Below are 22,572 nucleotides of genomic sequence, written 5' to 3'. Positions count from 1 at the left end.
TTCCATTCTCCAGAATTATTACGTCATGTTCACTTTTAATCATGTGTGTGAATTGCCAAAGTTTTTATTTCTCTCCCCAAACACTCCTAAATGCAAGTTTGTTTGTGTTTATATCTGTATCTAAAATTAAAAGCAATATTGCAAATGGGGTCATACTAACACAAATTTGCATTGCTATTTAACATTTATATGCCAAACAGAACAGATACCTACATTGCTCGTTTTGCACAAAATCAGCCAAATTTCTTCCTGAAGATTCCCTTGAAGTCAGACTTTCACCAGGGAAAAAGTTGGCCCAATACTTCTATTAGTACATGCCAAGGCAGCAGCTGTCTTTTTTTGATTTTTTTTTGTTGTTTTTTTGTAACAGAGTTTCAGTGATGATCAGAAACTTTTGTCTGCTATTATTCCATAAGTTGTATATCCTTATTTTGTATTTGTGCATTTGATTAAGAACTGCCATTCTGGGTCAGACCAAAGGTCCTTCTAGCCCAATATCCTGTCTTCTGACAGTGGCCAATGTCAGGTGCTTCAAAGGGAATGAACAGAACAAGCAATCGAATGAACCACCCCTGTTGTCCACTCCCTGCTAGAGATACATAGAACATGAGGTTGCATCCCTGACCATCTTGGCTAATAGTCATTGATGGACTTATCCTCCATGAACTATCTTATTCTTTTTTAACCCAGTTGTACTTTTGGCCTTCACAACATCCCATGGTAATGAGCTCCACAGGTTAACTCTGTGTTGTGTGAAGAACTACTTTCTTCTTTTTGTTTTAAACTTGCTGCCTATTAATTTCATTGGGTGACTCCTGGTTCCTGTGTTATGTAACGGAATAAACAAACACTTATTCATTTTCTCCACACAATTCATGATTTTATAGACTTCTGTCACATTACCCCTCAGCCATGTCTTGTCCACGCTGAAAAGTCCAAGTCTTTTTAATCTCTGCTCACATGGAACCTGTTCCATACCCTTCATAATTTTTGTTGGTTTTTTTCTGCACCTTTTCCAATTCTAATACATCTTTTTTGAGATGGGGCAACCAGAACTGCACACAGTATTTAAGGTGTGGTCATACCATGGATTTATATAGTGGCATTATAATATTTTCTGTCTTATTATCTATTCTTTTTCTAATGGTTCCTAACATCCTGTTAGCTTTTTTGATTGCCACTGCACACTGAGATGTTTTCAGAGAACTATCTACAGTGACTCCAAGATCTCTTTCTTGAATGGTAACAGTTAATTTAGACCTCATCATTTTTTATGTGTAGTTGGGATAATATTTTCCAATGTGCATTGCTTTGTATTTATCAACACTGAATTTCATCTGCCACTTTATTGCCCAATCACCCAGTTTTATGAGATCTCTTTGTAACTCTTCAGAGTCTGCTTTGGGTTTAACTATCTTGAGTAATTTTGTATTGTCTGAAAATGTTGCCACCTCACTGTTTACCCCTTTTTCCAGATCATTTATGAGTATGTTGGACATCACTAGTTCCAGTACAGATCACTGAGGGGCAACACTATTTACCTCTCTCCATTCTGAAAAGTGACCATTTACACCTAAACCTTTGTTTCCTGTATTTTAACCAGTTACTGGGTTTATGTGAATTTCTCTATGTGAGTTTCTCTAAATTATTCTTTATTTAACCTAATTCTAAATATTTCCGACCAGTTTATTTTGCAAAGTTTTAATTTTTATTTTAACTCTTGCCTGCAAGTTAACTAACTCTATGAGCTTTTTATCATCCACATCTTTAACTAGAGTGTATTCTTTTTCATCTTCAAAGCCATTAATTAAAATACTGATTATTATGGGGGCTAGACTTTTTGGCAATCCACTTAATAGCTTCTTTCTGTGTGACTCAACAACTAGTAACTACTCTGTCCAATGTCAGTCAATTACATTTCTATGTAAACCATACTTCCCACTGCTTTATTATGCTACTGTAATCAGATAACGAATTTATTTCACACAGCCTGGTGAAAAGCTCTCTCGGGCAATTTCCTATTCAACTAGTATTCACATTACAATACATCAACAAAGCTTACACTAATTAGAAAACTTTTTGATAAATTCAATACTCGGCACACATAAAAACATACCTCTTCAATACAGACAAACTACGTCTCTCTTATTAGAAAAATTTTAAAAGCTCTTCTGAAAGCATAATTATTTAGTAATTCTTAAAATATATATGATGACCACGTTCTGTGTCTGAAGTAACTTGTCTTATAACTGGGATTACATAAGGAATATGCTAGTGCATAAATAAGGAAGTAAATAAAAATAACCACGGTGAATTTCAGCTCTTTTAGAAATAGAGAGGAAAAAATAAGCCAAGTGGGGAACAAAAGGATGAAATTGTTAGGAAAAAAGTCTTATTTTCAAGTATTTAAATGTGTTGCTAAAAATGAGCAGATGGAAAAAAAACCCTTTAAATAACTGTGTCAATGATGCCCTTTTAGGCTTATATGGTTATTAGGGAGGTTTTTTTCCTCTTTAAAAAAATCAGAGCTTAAAATATGGAAAATAATACTGTATAACCTTCAAAATAAAAACTACAGAAGTTGCAGCAGCTATACTTTTTAGTGAGATTCAATATTCAACACCCCAAACAAAAAAGGCATTAATGGGAAAATTAATTTATAATCTTCATTTTAAGGGCCTTGGTCATTTTACATAAATTCTTATCAGACTAAACTATAGAAGAAATGTGTTGTTAACTTTATACTGTAAGTCAAAGAACTATTCGTATGAATTTTTCTTAATTCAGTGCTTGTGAAAGGTACACAGTTGGCACTAATAAAGAATAACAATCTGTGAGAATGCCAATATCACCAGGAAAATTACTTCAGCAAACTCTAAGGACTTTTTTCAACAGATGTCATGGTTCTAAAGCAGTGGTCCTCAAACTGTGGGGCATGCCCCCTAGGGCAGTGGAGAGTAAAGTTTGGGGGAGCATGACAGGGGCAGGGAGGGAGCACCACCCAGCCCTGCTCTTCCTCCAGCTCTGCTCCAGTCCGTACACTGGTCCCAGCCCACAGCCACAGTTGTGGCCCCAACATCAGTTGTTGTAACAACATCAGTTCGAGGAAGCAAAACTAAAACAGCAAAGCGAAAGCCAGTGTTATCAGTCTTGGTTCCTGACCTGACTGACAATGTGAATGATACATAGGGAACATACAGAAGTACAGACCAACTCTCCCTCAGAATATAATCTAAGACTATTTTGCACTCTCTTTGAGGAAAAGCTTTAGTTATGGTTAACCCCACTTGAAGAACAGATAATGAAAGAGAGTGGTTGAGAGACTGCTTATGCCACTGACTGAAAATCCGATTCTGTTTTCTCCAATAGGTGAAGAGCTCTTGGAGTGATCTGATGATGGATGCTACACTCCTTCAACAAAGCAATTTCCTAACATAGCAAACTGCACTGAGCATAATGTTAGGAGTTAGTGTAATACATAATCTTAGTCTGTCAGGATTAGGACAGGTTTCGATTTGATTAACGGGAAAAACTTATACAGGCTACATAAATAAATCTCAACTACAGAACACTGATGTGACTATGGAGCTTCATCTCCAGTACAGTCCAAAAACTTTAAACAGTGCAGTGAGTTAGATGAGCCTCCAGCCCACTGTAAGCAGTGTCGCAGAAGGCAAATGACATAAGAAGGGAACTCCTGACAGCCAAATTCCTGCTTCACCTCATTCCCACCCCCAGCATTCTTGAATTTTCTGTATCATCGTAGCTCAGATACCTACAGCAACAAGACTTCTGGGCACCAAAGCCTTTGGCTCTTCCAGGAGAGGAGAAACAATTGAAAGATCTCTACTAGGCTGAAGCCACCAGTACTAAAAGATGCACAGCTGGAACTGGTTCCAGACTCCTCATGGCGTCGGGAGAGTCAGCAGGAGCCATCGCTGGAACTGCCACACACCTCTGTTACAATGACAGAGACGTCAAGAAATATCTCACCTAAGTACCTTTACCGCAGGAAGACTGTGTGTCTTAAAGCTCTGGTACTCTCACTATGAAGGAAGAGAAATGACCTATCAGAACGGTGCCTTCAATTCTTCTAGCCAGAAAATAAATCTGGATGGCGAGATACCCATGCCAAGATCGAACCTTGAGCCCTTTTAGCATAGTTCAGTACCACAGGGCTCAAGACAACTACTTTCATACTCCTTTTCAACTAGGATCAGATTAGCCTCAAAGAACTGCTGAAGCTACATTTTATGAGTGGATCTTCAGAGTACAGATGGACAACAAGGGTGCTAGACACTTGGTACTGAATTGTCAAGCCAGACAAGAGTGGAGATTGGGACTATTAGACTGCTGTTGCCAGGCCTAAAGTCACTTTGGCTAACAGACCTCAACAGTCCAGTTGCTTCTTGAAGTCAATAATGTCTGAAGAGATATCCCCATAAGTAGACATTTGAAGTAGCTCTCCCAGTGTTTCAGCTCGAGAAGGACTATCAGATCTAACACATCAGTACTGCAACTTTCTCCCCAATACTAGAGGAACCAAACATGGATGTCTAATGGACATCACAATATAAGTGGAAGGATTTCCAAAGAATCAAGATATAAAGAATATTGGGGGAGAATCAACCTAATGGGACCAAAATTAGGGAAAAGGGAAGCAACTAAAGAAGCCTGGGCCTCCAACGATGCATGGTATGGCACGGACATTAACATTTGTTGTTTTTTAAAACAAAAACTGACTAAATAAAAAAAATAGCACCTATAGTGCCCTCCCCCCAAAGAAGAAGAAGAGGAGAAAAAAAAACAATAAAGAGAAACATCAGGGATACCAAGCATGCTCTGAACTCACTGCACCTTCAATGGTCAAAAAGAAATTATGGGCAATTGGGGCTACTCTCCCCTCATTTTATAAACTAAGAACTCTGCATCATGTAAGAAGGATAAGTGGCCCTAGCAGATGTTATTCTCCAGAAAATTTGAAGTACGACGGGCATTTTTCCCCCCTAAAAACTGACACTTCTCAAAGGAGAATATAATCATTTGTTGGAAGTGTTCAGTTCGATTTTTCTTAGTTATATAATCAAACTATTATTTCTTGGAACCTTTTTTTTTCTTGCAACTGTTTAAAAAACAACTTTCAAGCTCCTAACGAATCCATCTGCTACAGGAACTAAATGCAAAGACAGAATGCAGATTCTTCTCCTTTGAAATATGTTGTAAATGAAAGGCACATTAAAGGACCAAATCCTTCTTTTGAAATTTACGAGAATATATTTGAAAACAATTCTCAAAATACACATGAATTTCCAAAGAACTAACAAAAGTAGAACTGAAAAATTCCTGAGGTCTCAAAAGTTTAAAACCTGATTTGTTTAGAAATACGAGGCATGAAGCTTGTTGTTACCTTTCACTCAGTTCTCTAACTGCCAGAACAGCTGCACAGGAACTGACTTGTAAAAGGTACACGTTTTGTACACTGCGAAATGAGAAGTGTAGAGAAGAAACTGAGTTCTGATGTGCATACGTATCCAAAATATTATTATAGTTTATATTAATATAATGACTTTTGAGACAATTTTAAAGTTGCTTTCAAAAACTGCGTAGCCTTACAGCACTCTTGGAAAGCACTTAATATTACAATCATTTCAAATGGAAGCACAGGCAGGTTAAATGACTTTCAGCCACGCAGTAAGTTAATGTCAGAGCCAGGAATAGAATCTCAAAGTCCTGACTCGGAGACTATCACTAATTATCAGTCTATTGGTTCAAATAAAATGATAGAATACACCCTTCTCCTATTGAATGTGCAATCTGGATGGTGTACAGAGAATGAAGCACTGCTAAGTATGATTCTCCTGGTTTAATATAGGCTCCCATGCCTTATTCACTGTATGCCATGCAGTATAAACAAGGGAGTAATGATAAGAGTAAGGAGGTGCTTTTATCTCTGCATACAGCATTGGTAAGACAGATACTGGGATACTGCATGTTGTTCTGATGTCCACTAGTTCTGGTGGCATTCCTCAATTAGTTTATCCTGAATAAGGGGGAATATCTCTTCTTGATTTAACTTTTAAAATATCAAAAGGAGCCTGGCTCAAAGATATTACCTGAATGTGTGTGTCAATTTGGAATTTTTGGTGACTTTGACTGTTCAGCTTGGGGAACCCAAACAAATGTGAGAAGAAAAATGGACCTTTCAGAATGCAACATTTTTAAATGTTTACCTACAGATGAAACTAACATCTTTCTTTTAAGATTACATTGAGAATGCAATTATCCTATCGTCAGTAAAAATCTCAATGCAACTTACAGTCACTACTGATGATCCCAAAATGAGAGCCATTACCAATCTCATATATAGTAATGTTTATGTTCTATGTGTTATGAAAAGCTAATAAATAACTAGTTTTTAAAATTTCAGGGGAGAAGAGGAGGCAGGGGTCTGTGTGTCTGCTTATTAATAATAAATACAACAGTTTCTAAGACTAAATCTATTACTAGATTTCTTATCTGTGTTAAGCAGATGATTATTTATATTAAATAGTATTCATTTAGTATTGAATAAAAGTCACAAATTTAAATGTGATATGACTGAAAAATACAGATTTTAAACTGCATAGTCAAAGGCATCTCATTATAAACAGAAGTAATAAATCCCTCTCTCTATAGCTCTGCTGCAACCAAATTTTAAAAACTGCATGCCATTCTGGGTAACTCATTATCTTAGATATATTAAAATACTTCACATAAAAGGTCAAGTATGCAACAGACTACACAATGATAAACAAAATATTGGCTACAATTTTGTTCCAGTTCCAAATTTGTCATTCTTTGTCCTACTAGCAAAAGTACATCTCTTGTCCTAGCAAGAACTACTGCTTGTGCTACTACATTGATCAGATTCTACCAGTGATAACTACAAAATTGCTCTGATACTCTTAAAATAAGGAGAAAGTTATGTCAGGTACCAAATGTGTTTAAAAATATTACATACTACAGAATGAAATCTGGAACTAAAACTGTACCACTCACAATAGTGCAAAAACAAAATACTACATTCATAGTTCTTTGAACACACTGAACATTATTCATTTAAACAATGTCCTGTTTGTTAATTCTGCTTTCATGATCTAACATTGTGAGCTGCGATGTGGGAAATCTCTGAGCAAGTGCCCCTGTCGTGCTGTAGAAAGTATCTGTAAAACAGCATTGTTTTGGTTGCCAGGGACACTCCAAATTGTTTAGATAATTTCAGAGAACAGTAAAAATATAAAGGATAACTAAACATACAATATACCCATACGATCAAAAGGCAAAGCATGCTATTTGTAAGTTAAAACTTAAGTTTAATATATAACAATTTAACTTAAGAAATACTAACATTTTAATGGTGTGTTTGCCATCAGTTTATATTTTAATCAAGATCTTATAAGCCCAAAATGAGGTAATACCTTAAATGTGAAGATTTGTGAGCATGCTTATCTACTCTACAGTCTCCCTCTACCATGTACACCACCAATTCAGTAATATATTTGAGTACATGATTAATCCCACTAATTTCAATGGAATTAGTGCATGCTTAAAGATAGGAACGAGCTTGAGTACCTTGCTGAATCAGGACCCATGCCTCCTCAGGTCTTATGACCAGGCAAGCAGAAATATAAAGAACCCATTAATGGGAGCAGTCCTCTTGGCTATTGCTATGTATAATAGTCAGTATTGCCGAACTCTAAAGATCAAAAATCATGAGTCAAACTGCAGAAAATCATGAGATCAGTTAGGCCAATCATGAGTTTTTATAAACATCAAACCATGTTTTCTAGTCTGTCTTTTGACTTTCTAACTCCCCTCTACTCTTCTGGCTATGTGTGAGAGAGAATTTTAGGTTGAAAAGTCAACCTTTAATGCACATAAAAACATCATCTTGGCTGTTCAGATGGAAACACTACCTACCTTATTCTCTCCTCTAAGATGGGGAAACTGCCAAATATTTCCTAATACGGTCTGGACTCCCCTCCTTCCCTGCTTCACTGCCATCCAGGGCTTCTCCTCTACCTGGATCCCAAGTAGACAAGCCCCTTGAACCACAGACTGGCAGCCATGTTGCCAGTGGGCATGGCTTCAATCTCACTGAAACGGGGGGGATGCATTGCAACCAGTTTTATTAAGGCAGCTTTCCTTCCACATGCACATAGACTGTAGAGAAATGGCAGCCATTTTGCTGTCTTTATCTCATTTGACAGTAATTGGAGATGTTCAGCATTTTGCACAAGAGAAAATTCGCAAGTTGGCAGCCTTTCATTATGTTTTCACGAGAGAGGGGGTAAAAAGAAAAAAAATCTAAAACCAGTAGTCACAAACTCGTGAGTTAGCAATACTGAATACCTAGCTGATCACAAGAAGGGGGTCACATTGAGCTGTTCATGAAAACATTTTTACCTTTCCCCAGATAGACCTGTGGCAGGAAATCTGAGAATTTCAGGAACTCTGACGTTAACCTTTTGGAGTTTCCCTCCAACCTCTCTCTACAGTGGGCAGAGCTTCAAGGCTTATAACACAAAACACTGTCTAGAGAAGTAAGTTCCCAGGATTCTGAAATTTAACCATGTCCTCAGCCTCACACATACTTAGTCAGCACATTAAATCCAGTGTTTACTGTATTAACTTAACTTTTGTTTATATAAAATGTATGTATATGCATTTGGCCCTTCTAGCACGTGGAATGAATTTTTATCTGCAGTAATTGTTACTGGACCTATAGTCATTTTAACTTAAGATAAAATGTAATAAAGTACACAAATAAAAATGTACAGATCCAGTACAGTGTGGTCCCAATCATGACTGCATTCTCTACATACTACTATAATATAAATGTGTAACAACAAAATTAAACAAATCCTTGACCAGGTAAAACAACATAACATGGAGTACGTATCCAGGCCCTTTGTTTACACAGAGAAATATTTTAATTAGTGTTAAACTAGTTTTTATAAAGTACTTCAAAGATAAAAGGCATTCTAAAATACATAATCCCTACCAAAGCAGACCTCCATCAGCAGGGCATCCCTTATATTGCAGTTGGGAATAAAGTGTGGCTCTCAAAACGACACCTACACATCGTCCAACCTCCAAGGAAGCTGGACTACTGATATTTCAGCGCATTCCAGGTCCTCCAACAGATTAATCTGGTGGCCTTCAAACTCCAGCTATCCAATATGATGAAGTTGCATCCAGTGTTCCATGTTTCCCTATGGAAGAAGTACAATGACTCTTCCTCTGGACATATACAACCACTACCTTCTCCCTTCATGGTCCAAGGGCAAGAAGAATACCTGGTGAGGCAGATCTTAGACTCCAAGGGACGCCCACGAACCTCGTTGATGGAGAAGACTCTGATTCAGATGACCACCTGTGGGAGCCAGTCAGCAACATACATACACCCAGCCACCTACTTCAGAAACTCCATTGGTCATACCCGGATAAACTCGGCCCAAAGACATCTTATAGGCATCGTTAGAAAGGGGAGAGGGTGATACGATGAGTAATCTGAGCCTGAACCCACTTAAACCTGGTAAGTCATGCCTGAGTCAGAGAGTGTGATGAGTTATCAGAGGCAATTATCTGTATTTCCCATGCAATTCTACCAGGCTTTAGCCAAGCCACAGGCAGGGACACACCGAGGTGATCCCAAAGCCAGTATATAGGCTCCTAAGTGAAGGAGCCTTTCCAGCCTGCTCAGTGTCACTACCTGTCCAGGAACAGTATTGCCAGAAATTTCAATAGACTGCCCGTACTCATGCTCCAACCTCTCCAGCTCCATCCTTTGCCTATTTCCATGCTAGCCATACGCTGTTCCAGCCTGCACGTGCTCCTGCCTCAGCCAGCAACCTGGTAATTCTGACAACTTGCCATCTATTATAATATGATTGTCTGGGAAGGTAGTAGTTTTCAGTAGCATACATAGGTAGCCTACTTTTTTGCTGGCAAAAGAGGATAACATGAAATCACAAGCAATTCAAATTTTGGGAATTCTACCAATTATGACTGGATGTACTGATTAAATCAACTTGTATGTCACCTTTACAACCAGCATTCTATGCTTACCCTCAAAATAACGTGAAACACTGGAGACAATGAATTCTAAACATCAGATCCCATAAACGCTTAATAAAAAATAATACTTGAATATTGTGTAGCACCATATATTTTCAAAAAGTATTACTCACATATAAATATTTTTCCCTGTGTTTTGTTTTGAAGCCAGAAGGAAAAACCCTTATAGAGCAGCATGAGCCTGAATATATTCATTAATTTTAGGAAAAAAACAGTTACCCACTTTTTAGTAACTGTTGTTCTTCGAGATGTGTTGTTCGTGTCCATTCAAAATAGGTGTGTGAGCACCGCGTGCACGCCAGTCGGAAGATTTTCCCCTAGCAGCGTCCGTAGGGTCGGCCCGGGCGCCCCCTGGAGTGGCGCCACCATGGCGCCCTATAAAGGACCCCACCGTCCCTCCACCCCCTCAGATCCTTCTTGCCAGCACTTCGACAGAGGGGCAGGAGGGTGGGTGTTGGAATGGACATGAACAACACATCTCGAAGAACAACAGTTACTAAAAGGTGGGTAACCATTTTTTCTTCTTCAAGTTGTTGTTCATGTCCATTCAAAGTAGGTGACTTACAACCCTAACCTTAGGAGATGGGGTTGGAGATCACTGCTGACTGGAGTACTGCACGACCAAAGGAGGCATCATCCCAAGCCTGGTGCGTGATGGCACAGAGACACGAGAACGTGTGGACGGAGGACCACGTGGCCACTCTACAAATCTCCTGAGTCAGAACCTGAGCCAGGAACACTGCAGAGGAGGCCTGCGCCCTAGTGGAGTGGGCCGTGACCGGAGGGACAAGGGTCTTAGCTATATGGTAGCATTCCCGGATGCAAGTCGCGATCCACGAAGAGATTCGCTGAGAGGAGACCGGGAGCCTCTTCATCCTTTCTGCCACTGCAACAAAGAGCTGGGATGAGCGTCTGAACGGCTTGGTACGCTCTATGTAAAAGGCCATGGCCCTGCGGACATCCAGGGAGTGTAGCCTCCGCTCTTCGCTGGAGGTGTGTGGTTTCGGACAAAACACCAGGAGAAAGATATCTTGGTCCATGTAGATCTGTGAAACGACCTTGGGTAGGAAAGCCGGATGAGGTCTCAGTTGGACCTTGTCCTTGTAGAAGACTGTTTACGGGGGCTCAGATGTTAACGCTCGAAGCTCCGACACCTGTCGGGCCGAGCTTATCGCCACCACGAAGGCGGTCTAGTACGACAGGTACAGGAGGGAGCACGAAGCCAGAGGCTTGAAGGAAGACCCCGAGAGGACAGAGAGGACCAGATTCAGGTCCCAAGCAGGGGTCGGCTGACGCACATGCGGGAAGAGCCTGTCCATACCCTTGAGGAAACGCCCAACCTGCGGGTTCGCAAGCACTGACGTACCCCTCTCTCCCGGATGAAAGGCGGATATGGCTGCGAAGTGAACGTGAATGGAGGAAAGGGAGAGGCCCAGTTGTCATAGGTGAAGGAAATAGTCAAGGACAGCAGGAATTGGAACCCCCAGTGGGTCGTGACCCCTCTGACTCGATCAGATGGAGAAGCGCTTCCATTTAGCCAGGTAGGTGGCCCTAGCTGACTGTTTCCTGCTACCCAGCACCACCTGCCTGACCTGCTGGGAACACTGCAATTCCACCGGGGTCAGCCATGGAGCATCCAGGCTGTGAGGTGAAGGGACTTGAGGTTCAGATGGCGGAGGGAGCCCCGGTCCTGCGTGATCAGGTCCGGGAGCAGGGGCAGCGTCAGGAGCGCCTGAACGGACATGTGCAGAAGTCATGTGTATCAATACTGGTGCGGCCATGCCGGAGCTATCAGGATTACCCTGGTGCAATCCCTGCAAATCTTTAAAAGTACCCTGTGTATCAGGGGAATCGGAGGGAAGGCATAGAGCAGGCCGTCCTCCCATGGCTGAAGAAAGGCGTCCGACAGAGACCCCTGACTGCGACCCAGAAGGGAGCAAAACCGTCAGCACCTCCTGTTTTCCCTGGAGGCAAACAGGTCTAGCTGGGGAAAGCCCCAAAGCTGGAAAATTGAGCGCACAACATCCCATTGGAGGGACCACTCGTGACCCTGGAACAAGCGGCTGAGGGTGTCCACCAACCCATTTTGCTCCCCCGGAAGATAGAATGCTGTCAGGTGAGTGGCACTGTGGACGTAGAAATCCCACAGCGTGGAGGGCTTCCCTGCAGAGGGGAGGGGAGAGAAGCGTGCACCCCAGTTTGTTGACATAAAAGACTGCCACCGTGTTGTCCGAAAGGACTGAAACACACCTGCCGGCCAGGTGGGACTGGAAGGTCAAACACGGCAGGCAGACTGCTCTCAACTCCCTGACATTGATATGCAACTCGAGGTCTGCTGTCGACCACAAGCCCTGCGTCCTGTGACGTCCCAGGTGTGCTCCCCAATCTCGATCTGAGGCTTCCGTCAGCAAGGAGAGAGAGGGCTGTGGGGCAGCAAAGGGAACTCCCATACAGACTTCCTGTGGGTTGAGCCACCACTGAAGTGAGCGCAGCACCAAGCGGGGAACGGACACTACTGAGCCCAGGGGGTCCCTGACCGGGCGATAAACTGTCGCTAACCAGGACTGCAGCGGGCGAAGCCGGAGTCTGGCATGGACCACCACATAGGTGCATGCTGCCATGTGGCCCAACAGCCGGAGGCAAACACGTGCCGTGGTGACCGGGGCGTGGTGCAGTCCGAGGATGAACTCGGAAATTGCACGGAACCAGGACTCCGGCAGATACGCTTTGGCATGTGCAGAGTCCAGAACCGCTCCTATGAACTCTATGCGTTGCGTCGGAGACAGAGTGGATTTGGCATTGTTCAAGAGGAGGCCCAGATCGAGAAAGGTCCGCCTGATGAACAGCACCTGGGCCTCTACCTGCTCCATGGAGCGGCCCTTTATGAGCCAGTCTTCCAGGTAGGGGAATACCTGGATGCCACACCTGCGCAGGAAGGCCGCCATGATGCCATGCACTTCATGAAGACCCGGGGAGCAGCTGACAGGCCAAACAGGAGCACCGTGAACTGCAGATGGACGCCGGACATGACGAACCTGAGGTACCGACGGTGCCGTGGAATTATGGTGACGTGGAAATAGGCATCCTTCAAGTCGAGGGGGGCATACCAATCTCCTGGATCCAGGGAGGGGATGATCGAGGACAGGAAGACCATGCGGAACTTGAGTTTTCGCACAAACTTGTTCAGCCGCCATAAGCCTAGGATGGGTCTCAAGCCCCCTTTTGCCTTTGGTATGAGGAAGTACCAGGAGTAGAAGCCTTTGCCCCTGAGCTCCCGCGGGACTTCCTCCACTGCCCCTGCCTCCGTGAGTGACTTCACTTCTTGAACCAGAAGTTGCTCGTGAGAAGGGTCCCTGAAGAGGGATGGGGAGGGAGGTTGTGGGGCGGAAGGGAGGAGAACTGGATAGAATATCCCCTCTCTACCGTGCGGAGCACCCATTTGTCCAACGTAATTCGGGACCAGGCACGGTAGAAGTGGGACAGACGTGACCCAAGGTAGGGGGAAGGATCCAGAGTCTCGATCGGTAGGTCGCCCTCGACCCATACCATCAAATAGGGGTCTAGGCCCAGATGGTGGTCTCGATTGGCCAGATGCCTGGCCGGAGGGGTGGCGCTGGTGACGCCTCCTGCCATTTCTGCCCCACCTGTGCCCCAGCTCCTGGCGAGTCTGTGGCTGGTATGGGCGAGGGGCGCCTGCGGCCTAAATTGTCTGCGCTGGGCGGGGGTATGCAAGCCCAGCGAGCGAAGCGTGGCCCTCGAGTCCTTTAAGCTATGGAGACGTTTGTCCGTTTTCTGAAAACAGCATCTGCCCTTCGAAGGGGAGGTCTTCAATCATCTGCTGGACCTCATAGGGCAGGCCAAGACCTGGAGCCAGGCTCCCCGCCTCATGACCAGGCCTGTGGCCAGGGTGCACGAGGCTGAGTCCGCGCATCTAAGGCGGCCTGGAGGGAGGCTCGAGAGATCAGTTTGCCCTCCTCCACTAGGGCCGAAAACTCTGATCTCGAGTCCTGGGGAAGGAGCTCCGCAAACTTCGACATGGCCGAACACGTGTTATGGCCATATCGGCTTACTATTACCTGTTGATTGGCAATGCGGAGTTGGAGTCCCCCGTGGAGTACACCTTTCTACCAAAGAGCTCAAGTCTTTTTGCGTCCCTGCTCTTTGGTGTTGACCCCTGAAACCCTTGACGCATTACACTGATTAGCCGCATCTACTACCAGGGAGTCAGGGGAAGGGTGGTGTACAGGTGTTCATGCCCTTTAGAGGGATGAAGTAGCGCCGCTGCGTCCTCTTGGCGGTAGGGGCCAATGAGGCTGGTGTTTGCCATAGGGTGCGAGACGTATCAGCTATAGTCTTTTTATCAGTGGGAGGGCCACCCTGGATGGCCCTGAAGGGGCCAGAATGTCCACTACTGGGTCCGTGTCCACCTCGATCTCCTCCGCTTGGATTGTGAGGCTTTGACCTGCTCACCGACAAGCATTGTTGGAGATTTGAGTGTCCTCTAGGGCCGGTGCCGCAGCCGTGCCCGAGACCGCCTCGTCGGGGAGGAGGATGAGGAGGTTACATGGAGCGGCCCTTCCTCCGGTGGATGTGGCCCCTCGGGGTCCTGCGGCACACGGTATTGAGGTTGCGGTGCCGGTTCCGAGTCTAAATGCGGCACCGCGGCCGGTACCGGGGTCGCCAGTGAGCGACTTGGTGTATCATGTGGTGCTGGTGGGAGCCCGAACGAAAAGCCGTTGCTGGTGCGCTGCCCGGTTAGGGGGTGCTGAACTTGACGATGGCACACACCCTGCCCGGCGACAGTGCCAGTGTGGGGAGGCAGCTGCGCCAGGGCCACCGACGTCAAAGACACAAAGCCGAACGCTGGCGACGTGACCGAGGGCAAAACCAGCTCGGTGCAGGGAGGGAGGCGATAGCATGGCCGGCTTGCCTCTAGATTGTACTGGTGGGCGGACCACAGTAGGCAACTCCCTATGATGCGGGGAGGTCAGTGCCAGGAGACCCATCAGGTCTGATGCCGCCTCGAACACCTCCGGCATTGACGGGGGGCGTCTGTCTCTGCTGAGGCCCAGAGAATTGGGCTGGTCCGGACTCGACCGCCCTCTCTGCGATGCAGGAGTCGACGGAACCTCAGGGGGCTGTAGCCCAGCCTGTCCACTTAGTCCCACTAGCAGAGTTGGCCTCGGGTCCTAGTGAGGAGACTGATCCCTCACTGGCTTCTTTCTCTTGGCAGGCACCGGTGAAGGTCAGTGGTGCCGCACTGAGGCCGACTTCCTATGACCCGACTCCGCCCAGTGCCGGGTGTTGGACGACTTGGGCTGGGCCCTAAGTCCTGATGCTGGTGCCCTCCGCACCGAGGATGATGTGCTGGGGCCCGCCTCGGTCGGCTCTGGGTCCGAAGGTGGTCACAGGGCCACCTCCATCAGGAGGACTCTAAGTCTCTGAGCCCTGTCTTTAAGAGTTCGCGGGCGGAAGCCTCTACAGATAGAGCACCGGTCCTTTTGGTGATTCCCTCTGAGGCACCTCAAGCATGCAGAGTGCGGGTCACTCTTTGGCATGAATTTCCCACAGTCCTCACAGAGTTTGAACCCGGGGGACCCAGGCATGCCCCAGCGGGCAACGAAGACTGTGGGGGGACCCCCCAACTATGAAAACTATATACAAAGATCTATCTATCTAACTATCTATATAACTGGATACACGAACTAAATGGTACGGATAGGACACTGCCAGATTGCTATGCAAGAGAAGTTCCAGCTAGCTGTCACCGGCGGTAAGAAGGAATTGAGGGGGGTGGAGGGTCGATGGGCCCCTTTATAGGGTGCCGTGGTGGCGCCACTGCAAGGGGCGCCCGGGTCGACCCTACAGACGCTACTAGGGGAAAATCTTCCGGCTGGCGTGCATGCAGAGTGCGCACACCTACTTTGAATGGATATGAACAACCACTCGAAAAAGAACTATTCTTTTGCAAGATTCTGACACAATAATAGCAGAGGAAACTTCTAAAAATCTTATTTTAAATAAATGTTTAAACTACTTCATAATTTGACAATAATTTATATTATTCAGACCAGTCCATCTAGATTAACTTGTTTAAAACAGCATCAAGTTAAACTTATTATACAAGTGGAATTGAAACCCCCTGTAATATATGTAACCAAAATGTTACTCTCAGTGCAACTCACGGGTGTAATTCAGGGGAAGTGGGGGGGGGGCGCCACAGGACGGGACACGTTGCCCCACAAACTGCAAGCCTCGGGTAGGCATGGAATTTACCCCACCACGTGCAGCCCTATTGGCTTGATTGGAGCTGCCTCTTCATATACAGAAGCTAACTACGCCTACAGTGCCACTACAGAAAATGAAATCAAGGAGAGGAAAGAAGCAGACAACTGCATACCACTGTGTCACGTAACTGAAAAAAACAAATATCCCATTAACCAAAAAGAAACAAAAACATATTTCACAGCAATAGCAAGCAGCAACACGAGTCATACCTCACAGGCAACAGCACACTGAGCTATCAGCAAAGAAAATGCCATCAAAATGAAAAGTATAATAAATAAATAAAACAAAATTCTGTAACTTAACAGTGAGCACTTGATTCTGCCTTGTTTGGGGAAAAGCGCTTAACTCCACAGTAGTTAGGCCATGAATAGGGCCTTATCAAATTCACAGTCCATTTTGGTCAATTTCACAATATTGTAATTGTAGGGGTCCTGATTCAAAAAGGAGTTGGAGGCGGAGGGCTTGCAAGGTTATTGTGGGGACTGTAGTACTGCTACCCTTACTTCTGCATTGCTTCTGGCAGTGGCGCTGCCTTCAGAGCTGGTTAGCTGGAGAGCAGCTGCTGCTAGCTGGGATCCCAGCTCTGAAGACAGAGTCGCCGTCAGCAGCAGCACAGAAGTAAGGACGCATGGTATGGAATTGCCTTACTGCTGCACTGCTTCTGGTAGGGTGCTGCCTTCAGAGCTGGATGTCCGATCAACAGCCACTGATCTCCAGCTCCCCAGTTCTGAAGGCAGGGCAGAAGTAAGGGTTGCAATATCGTCACTCCCTTCCCCCAAAAAATAACCTTGCGAACCCCCAGTAACTCCCTTTTGTGTCCGGACCCCCAGTTTGAGAAATACTGGTCTCCTCTGTGAAATCTGCATACTATAGCGTAAAAGCACACCAAAAAACAGATTTCACGAGAGAAAATGAGATTTCACAATCCGTGACACATTTTCCATGGTCGTAAATTTGGTAGGGCCTAATCATCTTATCTCAGCATTTCTTTACCAGACATAACATATACCTGTGCAGTAATGATTAGTATTATTAGAGGAATAAACAAACAATCTTCAGCGAAAACGTCAGAGCCTGAACAGTTTGGTCTACATGTGACCAGAAAACTGAGTGTTCTCTCCCCATATTTCTCATATCCTACTCCTATTACAAATTACTTGACTAATATGTATTGCATCATTTTTAGCAGACATTGCAACACTTTATGGCATGTCTCTCAGTGAGGTTAAAGGCATACCATTATGGCTTTTCCGCAGTTTAGCAGCTTGTAATTATCTCTGGAAGACTAATTTAATGGAGGTTAGCATACATCAGGATTAAAAAAAAATACACAAATGAAGTAGTGCAATTTAAGACCTAAATCTTATGACTGGGGTATGTCTACACTTCAACAGAAGGTGGGATTGCACCTCAGATAAGCATACCCATGCTAGTTTTAATCTAGCGAGCACAGCTAAAAATAGCAATGAAAACGCAGCAGCACGGATACCATAAAGAACTAGACCAGATAACAGTCTTGGAACAAATAAGTGACCTGTTGCAATTTATTTTTTGTATATTCATTATTACCTAGGAGCCCTAGTCATGGATCCCATTGTACTAAGTGGATAAACAAATAAATTGTAAGGGCAAAGACTCATTTAAGTATAAGACATGAGAAAACAGACTGCTACAGACAAACTGATAGTCTAATTCTTTCTTTACACACCCCTATGTCTACACTACAGAGCTTACAGCTGTACCGATGCAGCTGCACCACTGTAAGATCTCGTGTGTAGCCACTCATGCCAACAGGAGGACTCCTGTCTACATAACTAAACCATCCTCAACAAGCAGCAGTAGCTATGTTGTGGGGAGAAGCTCCCCTGATGATATAGCACTGTGCTTTTTTCACACCCCTGAGTGACATAAGTTTTGCCAACATAAGTGGCAGTGTAGACAAACTCTTAGACAATATTGATCAGCATGACAGAAAGTGGTCTTAGCACAGCAGCAGCCTAGCTATTTTGAAGCTTTCTTGTAGGCTTTATGGTAAAGGACAGTGTAAGGCAGAGATCTGAAGGAAAATAATCAAGTGACTTTGCAGATGTTCACAGAAAGTCTTCCTATATGTGAGGGGCAGCACAGGAGAAAGCATGAAAGTAGTCATATGAAGAAAGTACCAGTGGATGCTGACATAATGAACCAATAGGAAGTGGGAGCCAAACTCTCAGTACTGAATGAGAGATCACATGTAGGGTAGGGATAGGCTTGAATGGTCTTGGAAATGAAGACAAGTAGTTCATCTTTGATGCTACAGAAAAGAGCAGTAATGCCCAAACTTTTCCTGTCCAACCCCCTACTAATAATAGAATCTGTCCGTGCCCCGCCTTCAGTACTGCACAGTTGGCTCAGCAGAAGAGCTTGGGCTGAAGGCAGAGTTCGAGACAGAACTGGGGATGAGAGAGGAGCTGGGCTAGAGGCGGAGCTGGCCTGGTGGTGGAGAGGGAACAAGAGCAGAGCTAGACTAGGGCCTGAGCCAGGAGCGAAGCCAGATTCGGGGCTGGAACTAGGAGCAGAGCTGGAACTGGGGCCACAGCAGCGGGGTAGGGCCGGAGCTGAGAGTGGAGTCATGTCCAGTAGACAGGACCAGGGCTGCAGCTGAAGCTGCAGCTATAGGCAGAGCTGGGGTTGGAGTAGAGCTGCAGTCAGGGCCGAAGAGGAGCTGGGTGGCGCTCCCTCCCCGCCCCCATAGGGGCTGGCCTGGGCCCTGCCATGCCCCCCTGAACTTTTCTCCACACCCCACATAGTTTGGGGACCACTGGAGAAATGGGAGCCAGGGAGGGACGCAGAGAGAGGGGTGACATGGTCAAAGTGATGGCCTAAGAAAATGCTCTTTCCATCAGCATTTTGAATGGTTATGAGTGGGACAAGACTGCATTTTTCAAGATCAGAAAACAGCATGATGAAGTAATCAAGACACAAAATGATGAGAACCTGAACAAGAGCTTTAGCTGTGTGGATGGATAAGAAAGACAGAGTGTCGTAGAGATGTTATGCAAAAAGAATCTGCAAGACTTAAACATAGCCCTTGGTGTGAGGATCTAGAGAGAGGTCTGAATCAAAGATGATGCTCAAGTTATAAGCCCAAGTGATCGGCAAGATGATGGTGGTGTCCACACTGGTCAAGGAAATAGCGAGAATGGCTTGTCAGGTGAAGGAGAGATTAAGTGCTGGGTTTTACCCATGTTGAGTTTGAGTGGACAACAAGGCATCCACAAGGAGATCTAAATAGCAAGCAATGCACCTCCGCATTGGAAGTTCATCCTCAAAGCAACCTGAGGTAGATTTTGCCTCCAAAAGACAGAGTAGCCTTTTTCCGGTGTAGTCTAGTTTGACAGAGACTCTAGCATCAGAGGGTTTTTAGTTTTGGTTTTTATAATTTGAACTGTTATTAAATAGATTGAAGAACAACATCCTATGGAATGAAGGGCTAGAGGCAATGTTCATTTTACTTAATTCTGTCTTCTCTGACTGAAAATCTGCTCCTTCAGACTTGGAATTGCTTTCTCCCTCCACATCCAACCTTTTTAGTTGCAGAGCAGATATGTTCCTCTTTCCCCTGCTCCCAGTGCATGCTGTAATCTAAATTACCCTGAATGTCTACAGTCTTCTGCCTCTATGTTCAGGGTCAAGGTTTTCTCAGTAACTCTCCTGCAGGAGTCTTTTCTTGACAAAGTTTTGCCATCTTCTCTCTTCCCTTCAGTGTGGTGTCCAATTTACAGAGACAAAGCCATTGATGGAGCAGTTTGAAGAATGCTGCAGACACTCCTATCCTAGCAATACATTCCCAGCAGCTTCAGTGGTTGAGAAGAGCCCAGCTAACAAATGTTCTAATTTCCACATTTGGTAGCCCCCTCCACATTTCAGTTTTATAACTTTTATTTTGAAGTGTCTCAAAACAAACTATCCGTCATTTTTCCCAGAAGTTCTAAGCCTGACACTGTATTCTATTTCCATGAAAAAGAATAAAATTTCACTAGCGTTATTCAGATCCCAAATATACAACAGGAAGACTATTTTAATACCCCTTCTTCCAAAACTAGCACCAGGAGAGAGAGGAAGTGGGCTAGGAATTTCACTTAGGGTATGTCTTCACTACTGGCCGGATCACCAGGCAGCAATCGATCCAGCAGGGACTGATTTATCGCATCTAGTCCAGACACGACAAATCAATCCCCGAGCACTCTCCCATTGACTCCTGTACTCCAGCTCAGCAAGAGGTGCAGGCAGAGTCGACACGGGAGCAGCAGCAGTCAACTCAATGTAGTGAAGACACCAGGGTAATTAGATCTAAGTATGTCAGCTTCAGCTACATTATTCATGTAGCTGAGGTTGCGTAACTTAGATTGACGCCCCACCAGCGTAGATCAGGCCTAACTCAACTCAGCTCTGGCTGTATTTAAGAAGCAAAGTTACAGTAGTTCTTGGCCTACCTTTTTAGATAAGGGAGTGAGAAGCCGCTGAATTCAATAACACAGCCCTGGCCTCTCTCCCTGAACACTCCTCAAAGATGTGGGAAAAAACAGGAATAATTGCATTACTGAGTTGAGAAACATCGATGCAATGGTTATCACTTGACCAGATTCTCTTTTGAGTTCAGAAAAAAACACAGTGATCCACGAGAAACAGCTATCAAAATGGTTGGTATGCAAGCCTCCTAAATCTCTAAGGGAAAAAGTTTCGTAGTTGTGAATTGTGCTTCAGCTGGAAGAAAGACTGCTAATTTAACTAACTTACAGGCACCCAAGCCAGATGTGTTATCCATTCTCCAAATCTCCGGAAACTATCTGACAAGTACTGGGCCTAAGAAACTGTAATGGTTGAAAAAATGTCAAGATTGAGATATACCAGGCTAGCTCAGCCACCCAAAATAGCAACCTGTACCTATCAGCCCGTCAAAGGATCTTCAAAGGCTCAGACTCTATCCACTAATTAATAGGCTCAGGTCTAGAAAGGACTTCCACAATCTAGTGCACTGAAGTATGGGAATTGCTGCTGAATGCTCAGCGGACTTCCCAAGAGAAATGCTTCCAATCTACTTAGTATAGGAGGTTCAGAAGACAGGACACACTAGCTATAAGTGGGCTGCTATCTTTTAGAATCCAGAAGCTGAAAATGAAACAAAAGAGACAAAGGCCTCACTAAAATTTAGGACCAAATAAGCCTTTTTTATTCTTACTTAGGTAGTAAAAGCAGTTGCTTCTACCTTTCAGGGACTGGAAAGAGAGTAATTTCAGCCAGCAAGCCCTTCTATAAAAGAATCACATCTCATATTAGTTTCTTTGTCTGAAGGTACTGAAAAGCAAACTCACGCATGTGACCTAGTATTTGTTGAAGCTGGAGAAATGCATACATATCTACATTGGACTGCATGACTGAAAAAACAAGAGAACAAGGATTGCACATAAATCTGAAAAGTGAAATGAATCAGGGAGGGAAGGTTGAAAAAACTTGAAAGGGCTAGGTTTCTTGGGCCAATCAGTTTTGAGTCCTGATCAGCAATTCCTGATTATGGCGTGACACCAGGAAATCCTGACCACTAAGTAACAAACCATTAAAAACCTTGTTTGATATAATTAGCTTCCTGAAACAATAGCCAACACGAATCACACTAACGCCTTATATAAACAACTTTTCTGAAGAGAACACTATTTCCTCCTGACTTGGAAAGATATCAAAATTATTGTCAAGAATGCTTTGGGTTACAAATACAATTTGGCATCTTCTACTTCACCATTAGCAAACTATGCTCATGCATTGTTATGCACAATAATGGGGGGGAAGTGATCTTCTCAAAAGAACTCAGAGGATAAAATAATCCTTCCTCCCCCACAACCCATCCATAATAGGAGTCAGATAGCATGTTCTAGAGCAATGGTCCCCAATGTGGTGCCCGTGGGCGCCACGGCACCCGCCGGGACATTTATGTCCGCCTGCCTAGTGCCCAACAGGGGAGAGAAGCTGCAGCCCACGCCTGCCGGGGACAGAGAACTCCAGGGCTGCAGGCTGTAGGCTGCGGGTGCTGGTGTTCTTGGTCCCGGGCAGGCACGGGGCTGCGGCCCTTCTCTGGTGTCTCCGGGGCTGCAGACTGCAGGTGCCAGTGTTCTCTGTCCCTGGCAGGCA

General features: G+C 44.6%; 1 protein-coding gene across 25 annotated transcripts in view; it reads right to left on the bottom strand.

The window, feature by feature from the left end:
- FRYL (FRY like transcription coactivator) overlaps positions 1–22,572 on the bottom strand; it is a 434,628-nt gene that overhangs the window by 258,683 nt on the left and 153,373 nt on the right. The window lies entirely within an intron of this gene.

The sequence above is a fragment of the Chelonoidis abingdonii genome, chromosome 5 (genome assembly GCF_003597395.2).
Source record: "Chelonoidis abingdonii isolate Lonesome George chromosome 5, CheloAbing_2.0, whole genome shotgun sequence".
NCBI lineage: Eukaryota > Metazoa > Chordata > Testudines > Testudinidae > Chelonoidis > Chelonoidis abingdonii.
Note: the sequence above shows the minus strand (reverse complement) of the source record. Positions and strands in the feature narration are given on the sequence as shown.